A 19,245-nucleotide genomic window follows, 5' to 3' on the forward strand; every position below is an offset into this window, starting at 1 on the left:
GAAGTAGTAGTAGTAGTAGTAGTAGAAGAAGAAGTACATGTAGTAATAGCAATAGAAGTAGCGGCACCAGTAGTAGTAGTACAATCAAAATGTTAACTATTGGCAATGGAGGGTATTAGAGTTGTAGATCTAGTAAAATTGTCCGTTAGGTTTGGTGGGGATCACTTTTTAATAGATATTATCGTCGAAAGTCTTTTTAGGAGCCGGGGTTTTACACGGAAAGAGTAACTTTTTTAAATAGAATAATGTCCGGGAATCGATATTGTATGAGAGTTCGAATGTAGTAATTTCGGCAGTGAGTATTTTACATGGAAGGAGTCACTTTTCCTATAGAATAATAACCGGGGTCGTTATTCTATGAGATTCGAAGGGAGTCATCTTTAGGGAGTCAGTATTTTACTTGGAGGGGTCAGTTTTTCTATAGAATAATGACCGGGGGGTCGTTATTCTATAGAGTTTTCAAAGGGAGTCATTTTTTTTATAAGGGGAGTCAATATTTTACAGGAAAGGAGTCACATTTTCTATAGAATAATGACCGGGGGGTCGTTATTCTATGGGGGTCGAAATACTTCATTACACCGGCAACAATTGATAGATCTACATGAAGCTGGGTCTTCTTTTGAAATGCAGTTGAACTATTTTTTTAATGATTTTGAACCCGGTTTCTGTTTCGTCGGGAAACTGTAGAGATGATATGAAATATTTCCGAATAGTAAGGAAAGCACTTGGTATCTATAGAGCTAGACCAAGTTGGTCCGGCATGTCCGTATTTAAAAAAAATTCTCTCTGTTCCGCGGGCTTTCTCTCATTCTGTCCCTCTGGTCAGATCGCTCTTTATGCCTGGTAGAGGATGAATTTTGCGCCCTGAATGACTATCATGTGTGTAAAGCGTCTTTGGATGTGTTTATTTTAAAAAGCAAGCTATATTAGTCAGGTATAATTTATAAAAAACAATATCAACAACAACAACAGACCGTTCAATGGCATATTTTCAGAGGGACTGAATTTAGATCTATTTGAAATTTGAATATTGCGCTTTGTCGATTAAAAGTTGGATAAAATTCGGTGCAAATATTATTTTAAAGATTGATGTTATTACTATAGCCCTAAGTTGAAAAATGAATTAAAAATAACGCGATGAACTTTTGTTTTCGCATTTATTCAACAAAATGGCACTTTTAACACACCATAACTTACTGAATATATATTACTTTAAACAGGAAACACAGACATGCTCTTATTTCATGCTTCTTTTTATAGAAATAAAGATCTTAAACATATTTTGCGCCAACCGATTCTTGGATCAAAATACTTACAAGGGTGGTAAACGCGCAATACAATTCCCGCTGGGAATACGCTAAAAATGGGTTGCGCGACTTCCGGTGCTGGTGTTGCGCATCAATATATACAAAATCGAGGTAGATGAGTTTTTGTTTTTGTAAATAATGACACATTTACGAGCGTTTTCGCGCAACCCATTTTAAGCAGGAATTGGATTGTGCGTTAACCACCGTGACTTACCTCAATATAGATGCCAGCAAAAATATCGGAGAACTGTTTTGCCCGCCACGAACTGTTTAGCTCGCAACCGGTTAACGGGTGTATCGCACAGGCCCCATATTTAGACATATACATGATCACGTGACATTGCGAGATGTGTTCACCCTGTTGCCGCCATAACGAGTTTGTTGTTGTTAAGAAAAAGAAAAAGAGAAAATAAAATGTAGAGGATCTACAAAGGTTTGGCTGGAGATGATTCGAAAACGCCAGGTTAGTAAATATGCATATACCATTTAGATCTAGACAGCTTAGCACGTGCTAGGTGGAGATTTTTTCACACACTGGATATTCAACTGTTCAAATTTAGATTTGAACAGGTCTAGGAAAGTGGAATATTTACAGATTATCTGTAAATTTACAGATAATCTATAAATTTACAGAAATTTCAATCTGTAAATTTACAGATTGTGTGTATGAAAACTGATGAAATTACATTTATCCTCAAAACTGCAGCTTGGAATCAATCGGTTTATTTACAGCATGCATAAATTAAGGTCATTTGTGGGTTTCAGCCATTTTTGTTGACTTTGAGTTTTTGGCATTTTAAGAAAAATCAAAGTCAACAGAAATGACTGAAAGTTGCAATTGACCTTTATTTATACATACCATAAGTAAATCAATTAATTTCAAGCTGCGATTTTGTGTCTAAATATAATTTTAGCAGTTTTCAAACACTTGATCTGTAAATTTACAGATTGAAAAATCTGTAAATTTACAGATTATCTGTAAATTTACAGATAATCTGTAAATACTCCACTTTCCTAGACCTGTTGAACTCTGTCATCGGTTCTCCAATTTTGTTTCGGCTAGTGGCAAGAAAAAGAGAAAAGCACCTGCCAAGTGTAATCAATGTTGAGTGTTTACGGCAGTATAAAGTTGAAGTTGCATGAAGGTAAACAGATATAATACATGTGTAACAGTCTCAGGAAAAATGTGCAGCCTCGACCGCGATTCGAACCTCAGACCTTCGGCTTACCATGCCAACGCTGTACCAATTGAGCTACCGAGACCACCCGATACGAGAACCGCAACACATGTAGAATAGAAATTAATAGGCAGAAATTAGTCCAACTAATTTGACGCGATCCTAGGAAATAGCAGAAGGCAGTGGCTAGGTAGCCGGTTCCGGCTACCTAGACCAAAGGTCTATGTAGCCGGTTCCGGCTACCTAGACTAAAGGTCTACGTAGCCGGTTCTATATATATACATATCATTATATGAACACGGAAGTCAAGGTAGCCAGCTTTAATAAACTTTGTTATAAAGGATCATTATATAAGTTAAATAAAGTACATTTTTGTGACTTATTATTTTACTAAAAATTTATGATTTACCTGTTTATTTCGCCGTATTTACGCACTCGTATAATATTGGCCGATATTATGTTAAGTTATCAACAAATGATCAAAGTATCGTTGTCGGCGTGTTTAAATGGCATGTTTTTGATAACGATACTTTTTAATGAATTTTTGTAGTGTATAAATTGAAAAAAAAAATTGATAGATGATTTCAATTGTCGGCGATCCTTTAGAATTTAGTCTTTTGATATGTACATGTAATTTTACATTTCACATTTATCACGCTACCTTAGGATAAATGTTCAAACAAATAATTAGAACCAATCAAGATCATTGACTTATAGACAAATCGGCGAAGAAATTAATAAATAATTAGTTAGTTAATTAAAGACGCATATAGAAGTGCGAAAGAGATGATTACTTAAAATTTTCACTTAAAAAAGGCATAGGAAATGATCAAACGCCGTTATATTTGTTTTCTTTTAAGATTGAATCACTGTATCTCGAATATGTATCGAGTACGTTCTAACATAAAATGTCCGCCGATATGATATGAGTGCGTAAATACGGCAAAATAAACAGGTATTTAACACGGGTAATAAATAATAAATCACAAGAAATATGTTTTATTTAACAAATATAATGATCCTTATAATTCTTTATAGATATGCAGTTTATTAAAGCCGGCTACCTTTACTTACATGTTTCATATACGATTATGTATATATAGAGCCGGCTACCTATACCTTAGGTAGCCGGAACCGGCTACCTAGCCACTGCCCATAAAGGTCTAATACGGGGAGTAGACAGTCCGTATAAATCAATACATTTATCAGTATTATGCTGTCGTCCATACCTGTAAATATCAACCAGTCGTTGGTGATCGATATTTTGTTTTCATGTAGTTCATGTAGAGTAGAAGCCCGGAACATCATTAAACAGGTCCCAGAAAAGTCACAAATTAGCTATATAGCTAAATCTAGCTATATATAGCTAGAAATAGCTATAAAACCAATAACAATTGTTTAACATATATGTATATTAAATGTAAAATAATTATTATCCCATTCAAATGGTTTATGAGACAGAAGACAATCGCAAAGAATGGAGATCTATGCAGTTTCAGTTTCAATACATGTTGCGAATTTCTGCAATAAGTCATTTATAAATTTGTCTTATACTACGATGATTATCACAAGTGAAAAATTCAGTGATGATTTATCGCAAAATACTGCCACAGTTATTGAAAATGTGACTACAAAGATCTTGGATTTGTGTTATTGTCTTTCATCTTATAAACCTTTTGGACGTAATTATGACCATTTTGCATCTTGTTTTCACATATTTTGCATTATTGGTATTGGTTTTATAGCTACTTCTAGCTATATATAGCTAGATTTAGCTATATAGCTAATTTGTGACTTTTCTGGGACCAGTTAGATGTTAAGCGTAAATGTCGCTTCTTAGGCCCATTTGTATTTGTTTTCCCAAATTGGTACTAAATTATCTTAATTTTGGTTGTCATGAATTATCTTTATATTTATTCTATTCCATTTTAAATAATTGTCATAATATTGGTATACATTCTGACATATGTTATCAGGGATGTAAAATTCCACTCGCCCGCTCGCATTGGCGAGTTAAAGTCTGAGTAGGACGAGTGGACCTCGCTGTATACTCGACCGATCGGGCGACTGGTTTTTTACGTCCTTACTTTACCAAAGTTCAGAAATTACATCTACAAAACGTCAACAAACTTTGAGATGGTTCAGTCACTTAACCCGGCTGTAGAATGTCCATGGCCAGATATTTTTATCCATGGTTAAAACATGGATATCCATGGCCAGAGCATGGATATCCAGGTGAATTAGGAGTTTTTCCATGGAAAAGTTGAATCCATGGACAGTTGTCCAGGGATGAAGGCAGGGATATCATGGACATTGTCCATGGAAAGTGAATAGCAGCATGGACATGGTCCATGGTCAGCTTTTCTGTTCACACTTAGAAATTCTCTGATGAATAAGGCAGAAAAAGTTCTAAGTCGAAAAAATGGGATTTTTAAAAAAAAAAAATTATTAATTCATTACTGTCCTTAGTTTTATGGTCATATAGGTATTCAAATTAATTGAAATGAAACAAGGAATGTAACTAAATAAAATGTTTTCATTTTGCATATTAAAAAAAATGTAAATTAGAATTATATCATTTTATTAATTCATCTTGACAGTTGATGTAACAAGATATCATACATCATTGAAAATATATCCCACTATATAAGCTATTTATTTCTTTCAGTTTGTTATTGAACATCTCAAACAATGGCACCAAAAAAAATACAGTAGTTCATAAGGATTAAATGTCATATAGTCAAAGAAATTGTTATGAAATTATGCTCATATATGTAAACTCATCATATTATAAACTGAATTAGTCTATGCCTTTGATAATCCAGGCAGTGATTAATTATCTAGCTTTTACAGCCAGTTAATACACTGCTGTTCAATGTGTACTGTTGTATAAATGAACACACAGAGATAGCTGATAACATCTGGAGATTCTGACCAAGATAAAGACCAATGGAAATGCAGGCTTCTAAAGCCGTTTTACACATGTAGCCCCAAGAAATAATCCCAATACTTTTTTATTTTTTTCTGTGATCTTTGCAAATTCTGTGAGCAAATAAATGGAAAAATTCTCATGAACTGTATATATATTTTAAGAACATTCCAGATATTCCCTTCAGTAACTATACTGTACCAAGGAATATTGCTCATGAATACAAAAATTTGAATGTAAACAGGAAGTGCTTTGTTCTAGATGTTGGAGGCAAAATGGAATGGAGCTAAATAATTTTGTACCTTGAAATTCTAAAATGCTTTTAGAGAGATATCAGGTAAGAACATTAAACTTTCTGAACTAAAATATAATTTAAATCTATATAATATTATCATAGAACTAAAATAAATAGACTGAAGCAGGAACTTTATTCATCTCAGTGGCTTAAACTTTCACCTGGTTACAGGTATTTTTTAAGGTATATGTGAATGATACATAATTATGCTTCTGTATCAACAGTTTATTTAATGCATATAGTTCTTGCAGTTTTCTATTATTCATTTCTTGTAATTAGTTCTACAATCACTTTGGCTTACAAGAAGTCTAAACATTATCTTATAATTTTACTTTGCAGATGCAAGAGTGTACATATTTAGTTATTAGAAGCATTGTCTTCAACATGTATGAATGAAATGATGTAATCAGAGATATTTGATGGCTTTAGTGACTATGCTACTGGATGAAATGAGATCACAGACAGAGACCCCATCAAACACTAAACTGTAAGTAAATATTTGCAAACACTTACACTAGTATATTTATTTCTATAAAAGGTTGATGATGTGTTAATTTATCTTGTTGGGGATAAGGTTTCACTGACAGGCTGATAATTCCATCAACATTTTATGACATTAATTTTTTGTCAGTACGAAATTCTAAAATTTCTTTCATCATTATTAATAAGCATTTACTGAGATGAGGGATAGTACCCACAGATTGTGCTCTTATTTTCTTTTCAGTGTCCAATTATAAAGTAATTGGTTTTGATACAACATTTAAATGGTAACTGCAAATTAATTCTGGATTTAGAGTTTTCATTTCACATAGGTAATATTGTATTGTCTAAACATTTTAATTGCAATTATTAATATAAATTGTTTATATCAATTTCAGAAATGGCTGGAATGAGGTTCCTGACCCTGGTGATGGTTTTAGCAAAGCTACAAGAGACATTCTAGTGCCACCTACATTGAGCCAACATAACTCCAAAAATGATTTTGTTGTATTCATAACTTTCTATTAAATCATTTTTATATTTAATATATCTTTTAGTTTAATTTTTTAGTTAAAGCTAAGTGAATATTTATCATTCTTAACCAGACATCCACTTATCTGATATGTAGATTTGAACAAATGCCCTGTTACGGTAGGAAGTTCAAGCCACAATTGCCAGGTTAGGCTAAGAAGTGCTGCATGATGACAGGTCCTTGGATGGCATGGACCCAGTCCACGGATGGCATGGACACCATCCATGGATGGCTTAGACACTGGACAATGTCCATGGATGGCATGGCCACTGTCCATGGATATGCCCTGGACACTGGCCATGGATGCCATGGACATTGTCCATGGCCACTGTCCCTGGACAGGCATGGATTTTTATCCAGGGATACACAGTTTTTGTCCATGGATATGTGTTCCAATACTCCATGGACAACAGACCATGCTGAAATCCATGGATTCCATGGACATACTACAGCCGGGTACCTGGATTGACTGGAATTTACCCGCGAATCGTAAAGATATCAAAACATCGTGCCGGTATTTTTCCATTCCACAAGCACGTGCGACCTATCATAATATCTAATTTACATCGACACGTACACAAAAACCGTGCGTAGTGCATTCATTTTTTTAACATTTTCGCTTCAATTTTTCAACACCCCTTGAAAAATAATACAATAAATTATAATGATTTTAATAAGATATTGACAGAAATGTAGGCAAAATTCTATTAAAACGGTCGAATTTTCATATAATCATTTGTAAAATTTCAAACAGCGCGATCTTAGTTACTTATTTCTTTCTAAAAGTAAATAAATGATGAATACTCTGGGCATAAAATTCAGACTTTTGACCAGAAAGTACAAAAAACAGAATAAAAAAATCTTGAATAATAAAAAAGCGGCAGCAATTACAATACATGGAGTAAAACGAATTTCTGTTAGTGCGGCAGAATAGGTTACTTGACCTCGTGAATGTAAATAGACATGCGATTTTAAAATAAAGCAATGTGATGTCATTGCGGTTTTTAATAAGTTTTAAATGAATCTTTGTACATGTATAATTGTATTTTTTGATACGACAATTTAAAAGTTTTTCTTGTCAAACAATATTAAATGTATTCCTTGAGGGCAAATAGGTCACAGAGGTAGGATATCCACTACTATCGTTTGAGACATTTACCTTTTATACGGGATATAGCACATTCGCTTTTGATAACAAATTAAAGAAGAAACTTTTTATTGATTTCTATTTCTCAGCAATTTTAAGAACCGAGGCGGTACGATCAGACAGTGATGTGTCACATGGCGCGAAAACATGACATAATGCCATGACAATCTCGAGCAAAAATACCGCTTTGATCTCCACTTCAGATGTCAAGATATCGACACACTTCTTTTAGCTCTTTGAGGGGGTGTAAATTCATAATGAAAACAAGGTCAATTACTTAGTTTACACAACTGTTCTATTGTTCTCTGCAGGTTAATAACCAAAATGAATACCTACATACCATACCTACACACGTGCACAGGTATCATACCATACCTGTGCTCGTGCACAGGTATTATACCATACCTGAGCACGTGAAAAGAATGTTAGATGAGTTAAAAATGTAATGTTTATTTAATGTCATGTTATTGTCCTTAAGTAATGACCTGACACTCAAGAATATTCCGTATATTTTCCGTAAATTAATTTTCTGTGTCTGAAGTTAGTAAATAGCGATATAAATATTGCATATATATTTCTTTACTGTATAATTTTCACAATGTTACATGTGCAAATAGCTGTGTGGACAAAACGGTTAGCTGCTTAACTGTATTTATGGTTCAACTCCTGCGTACGTACCCCAGATTTTATCGGTAGAAATATTACCATACTTATCTGATCAAACCTTATGGTCTGTTTATAAACGTTATAGAAAATGTTGAAGAAAAATATTTAAAAGTATCTTAGATAGAAAGACAAAGTATTTCTCACCAGCGTTTCCTCCTACTCGGTTAGTAACCTACATGTATCAACTGAATAATTACCAATAATCGTGAACGTGTGTCAATTATTAGGGCGAGTGGCTGTTCACTAAGGGCGAGTAGATATTACTGGCTACTAGTCCTGCAGGGCGAGTGGTGTGAAAAATTTTTTTACACCCCTGATTATATTACTACTATTTACAGTTAAAATTCCTTATAATGGTGTGTTCTTAAAAAGATAAAAATCAGTTATCTAGCACAGTCTATGCAATATATACTTGTGTATGTACTATCAATTGCGTGTTTGGGCACAGTATCCATTGCTTGAATTAGACTGGCATTACATTTATACAGTAAAAACAAGTTATTTTGGTGTTTGTTTTTTTTTTTTTTTTTTTAAAAAGAACATAATTTATCTTCACAGTCATATAATCTAGATTTTACAAGTTAAGACCATATAGCACCTATGCTTGGGTTCAGACTGGCCTAATTATTAGCTGCTGACATTTAAAAATATCAATCAATAAAATTTCTAAAAAGGAACATTGTTCCCTAGCACAGTCTTATCACCCTTTATGTCAATATACAGAACTTTTACTGAAAGGGGCTGTAGCTCTTAGCTATGAATTTTGACCGCCCTGACCAGTGCTTATTTAGCCTTGATTTGAAACTGTTGAGAGTTGGAGCTTCAATTGTACTGGAGGGGAGTGCATTCCATGTGTCAATTACTCTGTGACTGAAAGTATTTTTTCTTGTGTTAGAACTGGCTCTTAGGCTTGAATAATTTCTGTGTGTTCCCCCTTGTATTAGTATTAGTTCTAACAGTTAGCAAGTTTGTGGAAGTTTTATCTAGTTCATTTCTAAGTTTGTACACTTCAATGACATCTGCTGTAGTTCTCCTATACTCTAGAGTTGGCATCCCTAGTTGGATTAACCTATCGCTGTACTCTAATCCTTGTAATTCATGAAGCATCCTTGTGGCTCTCCTCTGCACATTTTCTATGGCGACTGCATCTTTCTTGTATTTTGGGGTCCATATTTTCGCCACTATCCGTCCATATTCAACAGATAGAGGAGCAACTCCAATTTAAACATGTCGGCACAGTTCAGCTTTTTATACTTTCTGGTATTATCATTATTTTGCTTTCAAAATGAAGGAGGCATGTTTTATACTGTCTAAAATCACTGAAATGTCCACTAGAGATAACTAATTTTCGAAATCAGACGTTTAACACATGCACATGAGATCAAACATCTATGTCGGCGATCTAGGGTTGAATTAAATTGCATGGTACTGAAATTTAAATAATTATCTGGACAATTACTAAACTGTTATGCTCAAATTATTATAGTTAATGATATACATGCATCTTGAACAAAATATCGCCTTTTTCAATATGTGTCAATGGTATGTATATTGACCACATACCTTTTGTGTCAGCAATTTGGACAACAGATACATTACAACATCTATTCACTTCAAATACTCAGGTGCGTAACGAATGTTCCGGAATGACTATTGACAGTTTGAATGTTTAATGATATGATTATCGAAATAACATTTATGTATTAACGAAATAAACATATTGTAGAAAATAAAATAAGATGATGTTCAACTGCCACCGTGTTTCAATTTGTTTTTAACGGATACGTTACGAAGTGTTTCATTCAGCATACATTTATATTGCATTTATCTAGAAATGTTACTGCATGGACAGTGTAGTAGAACACGTGTTTAACTTTGTATCCAAGTTAAAGTATTTATCTTTTAGTCCTGATTTCATATTTTTCACTTGAGAAAACAGATACGTTACAAACAACAGATAGATTATACGACTCCTATAAAGTGTAAAAATGTTTGAATTGTTTGAATAATCATCACCTTAACTTAAAGTTTCAGAAAATAGTTGATTACGGTTTTATTATTGATATCTGGAGTTAATCCCCCTTGTTATCCGGATAATACGAAATGATGTGATAATTCCAAAATACTACAAACTGGAGGAAATGTCAAACTTGGTATGGACATTGCTTTTGTCAATATTTTCTTATTACTCATTCTGATCGTTTAAAGTATTATAACTGATTTAACATGGTTTAAAAGCTGTACCATTTGCACTAAACAATTTGAATATGGGACATACTGTTCAGTATGGAGAGCCCCAAACAATGTGTACATTTTGCTTCTGAGAATGAGTTTGGCGATTCAAAGCGTTGTCAGCCTCATTTAATGGACTTTAGGTAATGAATATTATTTTGTATTATTCAGTTATTATATAAACAGTGATATGAACATGTTCAAAAGTTTTTATTTTAGATCAAATAACCCACATTGACAAATATATAAGCTTATGAGTAGTCGATGGACACTGACCCAAGTGTTCATAGAAATTTCGAAGATAAAGCCAAAAATGCTATGAGGATAATAGCCAATATTGTAGTTTGAAATTTTGCATATGCTGTTCTAAAGGTACTGATTGTTGTATACTGAAGAAGTATACTCATAAAATGTGGTAACTAATGGTTGTAGCATGCCCAAGGTAATGTTTTATACACATGGCCAATACCAGATGTTCCTGAAACATTTTATCAAAAGGGTAAATGTCTATATATCTTTGTAAAATTCTGTTTTAAAACTCCAGTCCACTGTCAGAAGGTTCTACAGCTTACACGCTTGTATCTTTTCTGCTAGATTTTGGTAAAAAATTAAACAATTTAAGCCAGAACAGGTAAATTTAACACCTGAATCTAAATGTGCTGAGATTCCACAGGGGGAGTGCAGGGTACACCCATATTTAGAAATTAAGTATGCTAGGGGTCTGTTAGCATTTTAAGAGTGTGAAAATAATGGCACTTTTGCTGGAATATGTTGAATACTGCTGTGAATTCATAGAAGTACATTCCCATAATCCCTTAACTGATAATAGTTTGATATTGTACTTAATAATTTAGTACATTTGTTAACTTTTTCCCTTACCAAAATTTCATCTGCAGTACAAGACTCACATGCATTTCTATACTGAAATATAAAGAGTTGGTCCCAGCTAGTGTATAGGATAAGATCTACGTTAATTAACTTAATATTTGTTCAATATCCCCTTCCCTCTTCTTCTGTAAGCTCAATACATTAAGTTGGTGTTATGAATTGTAATTGAGATCAATTTTTTTTTGCTTTGTTCCTTGGGCTATAATAACCATGGTATTTCGACTGCTGTTCAAAATTTGTGGTATGTTTTGTGGTGTTGAAAATCCTGGTCATTTTTTAAGACAGTAATATACGTCTCGTAGATCTAGGTAGGATGAAGATAACCTCCAGCCAAACTCCAAAAGCCATTTCTAAAAGAGCTAAAGATCTGTATAGGTTGACTGCCGGGTACCCCTACCAGCACTGAAACAAGCGTCAATATATGCCCATATCTTTTCGGTATTATTTATCGGGTCTTTATCCAAATCATCCTTCGGACTATCTCTGTAACTGTAAGAATTACATTCATGGAAAGAGAGTGTTAAATTTTTTTTTTCCGATAACATATGAGGCAAAAACTCTTAATCTGCATTGGGTTTCATATGCTGTACTTATTAGGTTGTTGTGCCTGTTCCCAGTATAACAAGAGCTGTCGGAGGACAGCAACCATCGACTATTCAACAGCCTTGTCAACTGAATGAATACAAAAGTCGAAAAGGGGGCATAATTTTGTTAAAATGGGAAAAAGGTTTATGGAACCTTCACAGTGCTTATCAGCTCATGACTGAGTGTGTGAAGTTTCAATCCTTTCCCATTAGTGGATACTGAAAAACTAGCTTACATGCAAAAACTTTCAAAAACCTAAAACTGCTAATTTGAAAAAGGGGCATAGTTTTGAAAAGATGCAAAATAGAGTTATGGGACCTGCACAGTGCATGTCAAATCATGACAGTGAACAAGTGTCTGAAGTTTCAATCCATTCCCAGAGCTCCAGATAAGCTTTTGGTGCAATTGGGTATTTACCCATCACTTTTTGTCTGAATTGGGTATTGGAAATTTGAACTGGGTAAAAATAATATCATTACCCAGCCTTTTCAGAAGTAATTGGGTATTTTCTAAAACCAGTTGGGTATTTTACCAATCTCGCACTAACAATTGAGTAGTTTTGCTTACAGTATACATTGGTATATATCATTAGACAAGATTGACTAAGTACCTGAGCATATTAATGGCGCCCTTCAATGTTTAATACAAAAATGTATTTAAAACTGTAATGAATGTTCCATACTGTTGTTTTCTTTTTCACTTTTAATGCAGTCGGAGATCAGTTATCCACAGTATCCCGAACGTTGTGGTCACCGCAATATGCATTCTCCCACAGATAACTGTCATATACCCTACTAATTTGTTTGTGCTGCAACAATGTTCTCGTACCCATTCTAGTATTAAGAAAAATGCGATACGCAAGCAAATTTTTACAAATTGGGTATTAGGAATTTAACTTGCATTTCAGTACGCACACTGTATGAATTCAGTTGGGTTTTCTGCAATTTTAATTGTGTAAATACGCAAATACGCAGCTTATCTGGAGCTCTGCATTCCCCTTAGTGAGAACTGAGATACCAGCTTACATACAAAACCGAAAAAGAGCCATAATTTTGTAAAAATGCAATATAGAGTTATGGAACATGTGCAGTGTAGGTCAGTTTATCACAGTGAATACGTGTGTAGAGTTTCAATCCATTCCCAGAAGTGGTTACTGAGATACCAGCTTACATAAAAAACATTTACCAAATCGGGACGCCGACATCGACGCATGGGTGAGTCTAGTAGCTCGACTATTCTTTGAACAGTCGAGCTAAAAATCATTAACAAGTTCATATCATCATGTTGTTACAAACTCATTCACCAAAACATGTCCATGCACACAAAACTGGTCAATGTGTAATGGTATGTAAATGAAAGAAGTCAATGACGGCTATTATCCACTTTCAAAGACAACACATGTAGGGCATTATCCTTGGTCATTTTTGGCTATTATCCATTTTTCACACAAGGATCAATATAAATGGTTTTGACATAAAAACGGCAAACGTAAACAACTTACTCTAAACTATGTCAGATAGTGAAATGGTAGAGCTGTATATACAGTGAATTACAAGCATAAAAAAAAATCTAAATATTTTTTATGAATTTTCAAACTAAATTTACATGGATTTTGTAAACTATTTAACATACTGTGTATTATATTCACAAAAATAAAGTGAAATAATTTGAGTTCTATGGAAACAAATCACCATTCGTTCTTTTTGCAACATCTGGTGGTTAAAATCTCTTATCAAGCCACAGCAACTTACCGAAAAACCTGAAATTTTCAGAAGCGTTCATCTGTCATTTTGTGGCATTTTGGAATTATCACAGCATTTTGTATTATCTGGATAACAAGGGTGTTAATAAGACATCATAAATATTGAATAAAACAGATACGTTACAATTTCTATTTTTTATGTTAGATGTTCAAATTAAAGTTTTTCTATACAAAACATAAACATTTTATGTTATATTTCTTTATTTTTAAATAGAATCATATCAAAATGTATGAAATATAAAGCAAATGTAACGCCAGTTAAGCAATTTAAAAAGGCGACAGATACGTTTATACGAAATGGGTAGACTATTTTCACCAAAAAGACTGTATTTTTGGATATATCTAAGAACCAACAGTTATATTGTTCAGATAGTATGTTTCCCTCATCAATTCTAGTACGTTAATCTACATGATGATATAGATCTTATTTCATAATCCAATCGATATGAAGTGCGTTTTATGACAACTGATATTTGTGTACATTACGTTAGTTTTTCCACACAATTTGATTTATTTCATCAATCATAATATATAAATAACTTCATTTCTTATAAAACTATAAAGAGTATTTAGTCTGAACAGGTAAATAACGGACACAAATATTGTTATATGTTATATTAAAATATTCTTTTGAATGAAAATTCGCACTGTAATGTATCTGTCGCTGATTTACAGCTATCTTTGCAAAATCAATGAAATAACGAAAAATTGTCGATGGTTAACTAAAATATTTAATATGTGTACTCCAAAGGCATGAAACAACTAAATAAAAACAAATCTGATTATATTTGGGAACATCAGATGTGGGGACATTTTTGCTGTCCAAGTTGCTCCTCTATCTGTAGAATGGACATATCGATTAGCGTGTAATTAGGATATTACCTCATGTTAATCACTTGTTCAAAGGGTTTACCAGTCACATGTTAAGTGGCGATAATTAGATGATCAGAGATTGATCTAAAGGGATTCTGAAGGAAAAACAGCATGCGACTGCATGTAGTGATATACTTAATTATTATGAATTAACTCGAGCTCACTTCCCTGTATAAATATTTCACAACGTAACTTCAAACCTTTATCGAAGGACCGATTTTTGTTGGATATGAATAAATAAAATGTCAACAGAAAGCTGACACTTTTCTTAATATTGTAGAGCCATAATTATAATTATTGTTTATAATGTCAGATTTCTACATACAGAAACATTCTTTTTGCACTCAGAGAATGACTCAAATGAGATTGTTGTTTAAACTCCAAAAATTAATTCAATCTTAAATCCGATGTGTGAAAAATACGATATATTTAAGTTAAAATAACAATGACCACGAATTTAAATTTAGTATTCTGGACTTTTAGACAAATCCGCGGAAAAAACTCTAGGTTTAACACGCATTTAAATGGTGAAGAACAAAGCAATATCATAAACAAATATTTTCAGGCAACAGTTTACAGTTTCGACTTGCTAATTTCATCAAAATATGTCCTAATTTTATTGTTCTAATTACTCTGAATCAGCAAGGCAAATATCATGTAAAAAACATCTTTCTCTCTGGGTAAGACAAACCTAGATTTAGCCATTTTCACAGAGCGAAATGTAACATTAATGTAAATATTTTCCATTTAAAAACATATGCAGGCAATAATTTCATGGCAGAACTTTTGTTTTCAACAAAAAATTCTACAGATGCTTCCCTAGACTTTCACTGAAAGGACGAGTTAATCTGTAAGGCGTAAGTGTGTGGGTAATAGCAGAATAACCTACGGCATTCACTTCGATTGGACGACGGCATGAAATAAGATAAATGCAGCATTCCAGTCCCCATATCAGTTGTTCCAGGAAATAGAGATAATTTATCTATCTATCTATCTATATAATCCTCTTTCGGTGTTATAGACATGGGGTGCATGTCGACTTATTAGTTACGGTGAAAGAGTTGTAAAAGACAGATGGTCCAACATCAGCTAAGGTGAGAATAGGCTAAAAGAATGTTAGCATTGTGTGATTTGCAAGAACAAGCATTAAAAGATAAAGATGAAAACATTGCTCTCTCAGCCTGTCTAGTACTGTGTGGATGCCACAGCCACCTTGAAGGCATCAAGGTCAGGAATGGAAACTATATGGCTAGGCAGGTTCTTCCTGAGTGTAGAAAGAATGAAATTTTCTGGTAATCAGAGGTGACCTGTACTTGTCTGAATGTAACTCGGGAGATCACAGGAGTCTGAAATTCTATCAATAAGACCATAGAAGTCTTTCTTTACAAAAAACACCCCCTATTCTATATATATATAGGGGGTATTTTTTGTAAAGATAGACTATAGGGGGTATTTTTTGTAAAGATAGACTTCTATGGTCTTATTGATAGAATTTCAGACTCCTGTGGTTTTATAAAGCCAAGAGTTTTATTAGCATTTGAAGATATTCTAGTGATACATGTATTCCAACTAAAATCTGCTGTTATGTCAGCACCAAGATACATTTGTATTTTGCACTGGGAACTGATTCTAAAATATATCCATGGAGTAAATATTTGGTTTTGATGACAGTCTTGTTTTTGTTTTGTTAATTTCGCGGGCTTAGCGCAAAAGGGTTTTAACTTATATGAAATAAAGAAGGAGTTACAACCGTTTTGCGCTAAGCCCGCGATTTGTTAATTTTTCATAAGGGCAGTATTCTCACTCGCTGATATTCAAAACCACAGAACACCACAGTAACCTAACTGAATTCCTTAATCGCTGTTAAAAGTGGAAAGTGGTCAGTTTAACTCTTTTTTATTGTCTCCCTTGATCTCCCTCTTAAAATACCACAACCAACAGTGAAAATCTAACTAGTACGAAGTTTGGAGTGGAAATGCCCAGATATTGAAGTTACATTTAGCAAACCTGCCACTCAGCCAACCTCCAGATTTTAGCTAAGATGAAGTTGTGCACCTACTGTTCTGGGATTTCACTTGAACCAAACCAGAGTTATGGTCCTTGACTTAGAAAAAATATACAAAATTCTTAAAAAATTGTGTTGCATTTATCTTTAAAAATATTTCACATAAAAGTCAGGAAACTATGTAGGAATATTTGCCAGTGTGAATTTGTGCACCTGAGGTTTTTTAGCTCATCCGATTTTTTGGGAGAAAAAATGATGAGTTATTGTCATCACTTGATCGGCGTCGGCATTACCTGGTTAAGTTTTATGTTTAGGTCACCTTTTCTCATAAACTATCAAAGCTATTGCTTTGAAACTTGCAACATTTGTTCACCATCATAAGCTGACCCTGTACAGCAAGAAATATAACTCAATCCTGCTTTTTGCAAGATTTATGGCCCCTTTTGGACTTGGAAAATATCAGATTTCTTGGTTAAGTTTTATGTTTAGGTCAGCTTTTCTCCTAAACTAGCAAAGCTATTGCTTTAAAACTTGCAACACTTGTTCACCATCATAAGCTTAGCGGAAGCTGTATGTCAAGAAACATAACTCTATCCTGCTTTTTGCAAGAATGATGGCCCTTTTTAGACTTAGAAAATTATGGGACGGACAATATTTCTGTTATACAAAAAAATCAGAGGAGCGTCAGCACTGCGAGACGGTGGTGCTCTTGTTTTTATTTTCCTTTCGCAATGAGTTATGGCCCTCGACTGAGTCAAAAAATAAAAGTTTGTGTCCCATGTGTCTCAAAATTTACTTTACCTACTAAATACCTAGCATTTTTCATCTGACATCTCAAAAGGTATTCCATAAGAAACAGCTTAACTTTGAAATAAGTATGTAGAATTTCAGCATGTCATATCAAGCAAACAGATTTTGTGCAAACATGTTCAATATTGTTTCAGGTCTCTTAGCAGAGATGTTCACTGGGAGACAGTTCCATTGTTTTGTTCTGGTTGTGGCAGAGAAGTTGGTGATCCGGTAGATAGTTTCTTGTTGTGTAGAGGCGATGGCAGTGATGTAGCCGAAAAGGTAATTAAAGTAGAACAGATGGTCAGTTATCTGCATATAACTTGTACATTGATAAAATGACATGTTACAATTTCTTTGAATCATTTCCTTGTTGGAATTAGTAACCATTTATTAAAGAAATTGTATGGGTATACAATCTAATCTGTTAAAGTGGTTGGTGAAGGGACTGAAAGTGACCACTACTATACAAAGACAGGTGACCACAACACCAAATAGGTCGTCAACTTCAGTTTAAAACTTAATTTTACTTGTTGTGTAAAAATTTAATTATGATATTCTTTCACTGGTTGTAGGAGTTGATGGGATATCTGGCTTGCAGGTAACTGTTTTGGCAGTAATGAGGCTCTGCTGGATTTTCCCATCTGCACTTACAGCCATATATAGAATCTTTTTCTTGCATGTCATATTCAACAAACAATAATTTAAAATAGAATCAAATTAATGACTTTCTTTGTAGCACTTTTTTCTTACAGTAATACATTTAAACATAATTAGAACTCCTAATACTATATTGGCACTTGGGCTACACCCTGGTGCAATACGGTTTTGTTGTGTTAATTACCACTTCAGGCTCATCCTTGCCGTTTATATGTATATACTGGTAATATGAACTTTACAGCTCTTATAAGTTAATGTTCTACCTATTGCTTGATTTACATAAATTTTGATACCTTTTCGATAAAACAAGAGAAGATTTAGTCATAAGTGACCTTTTACTTCAAAATCTTAACTGCTTTTATCGAACAAAATTGTTTCAAAAATGTTCATTTTCAGATTCATCTATTACTAAATTTAGATAGAAAAGATAGTTCTGGTTGTTTGGTCCATGCTTGAGTAGAGATCAGATCTGATGTAGATGATGTGTATGAAATTGTATTTGTCAAGAGACCTTGCAGAATGAGATGCGGCAGAATATCTTGTTGGGGAAACAGTAAAGCAAGGTGAGGTAGAGATTGCTTCTTTTGCTATATTTACCGTTTAAGGTTTTGAGTCTAATCTGGATTCAGATTTTTTCAAGCAAAGCTGCAAGCTGGCCTTTTTAGCTCGACAATACAATGCTCCTCATCATCAAATGACACAATGTCAATAACTCTGGCACTAATATTTAATGAATTATATTCCCTTTTTACTTAGAATTATGTCTCCCCCATAGATGGGGGGAGACATATTGTTTTTGTGTTCGCCGTCTGTCTGTCCATCAGTCCGTCCGCGTTAAGCTTGTCCGGTTTTCACTGGTCAAACTGCTGACCGGATTTTAACGAAACTTCACAGGAGTGATCAGTACCAAGCCTAGT

The 19,245-nt window shown here is 33.8% G+C and overlaps 2 long non-coding RNA genes across 3 annotated transcripts in view; both read left to right on the forward strand.

The window, feature by feature from the left end:
* The first annotated feature begins 1,658 nt into the window (after positions 1–1,658).
* LOC128548415 (uncharacterized) overlaps positions 1,659–19,245 on the forward strand; it is a 35,059-nt gene continuing 17,472 nt past the window's right edge. The window contains exons 1-3 of one of the 2 annotated variants that reach the window (XR_008367021.1): positions 1,659–1,770; positions 17,824–17,950; positions 18,725–18,891. This is a non-coding gene — a long non-coding RNA (uncharacterized LOC128548415). The remainder of the gene's footprint in view (positions 1,771–17,823; positions 17,951–18,724; positions 18,892–19,245) is intronic. The other variant, XR_008367022.1, reaches the window with a different exon arrangement.
* Positions 4,642–6,734, forward strand: LOC123557469 (uncharacterized). The gene is made up of 3 exons (XR_006687658.2): positions 4,642–5,751; positions 6,049–6,196; positions 6,588–6,734. It is a non-coding gene; the product is annotated as an uncharacterized LOC123557469 (long non-coding RNA).

The sequence above is a fragment of the Mercenaria mercenaria genome, chromosome 14, assembly GCF_021730395.1.
Source record: "Mercenaria mercenaria strain notata chromosome 14, MADL_Memer_1, whole genome shotgun sequence".
In the NCBI taxonomy this organism is placed as follows: domain Eukaryota; kingdom Metazoa; phylum Mollusca; class Bivalvia; order Venerida; family Veneridae; genus Mercenaria; species Mercenaria mercenaria.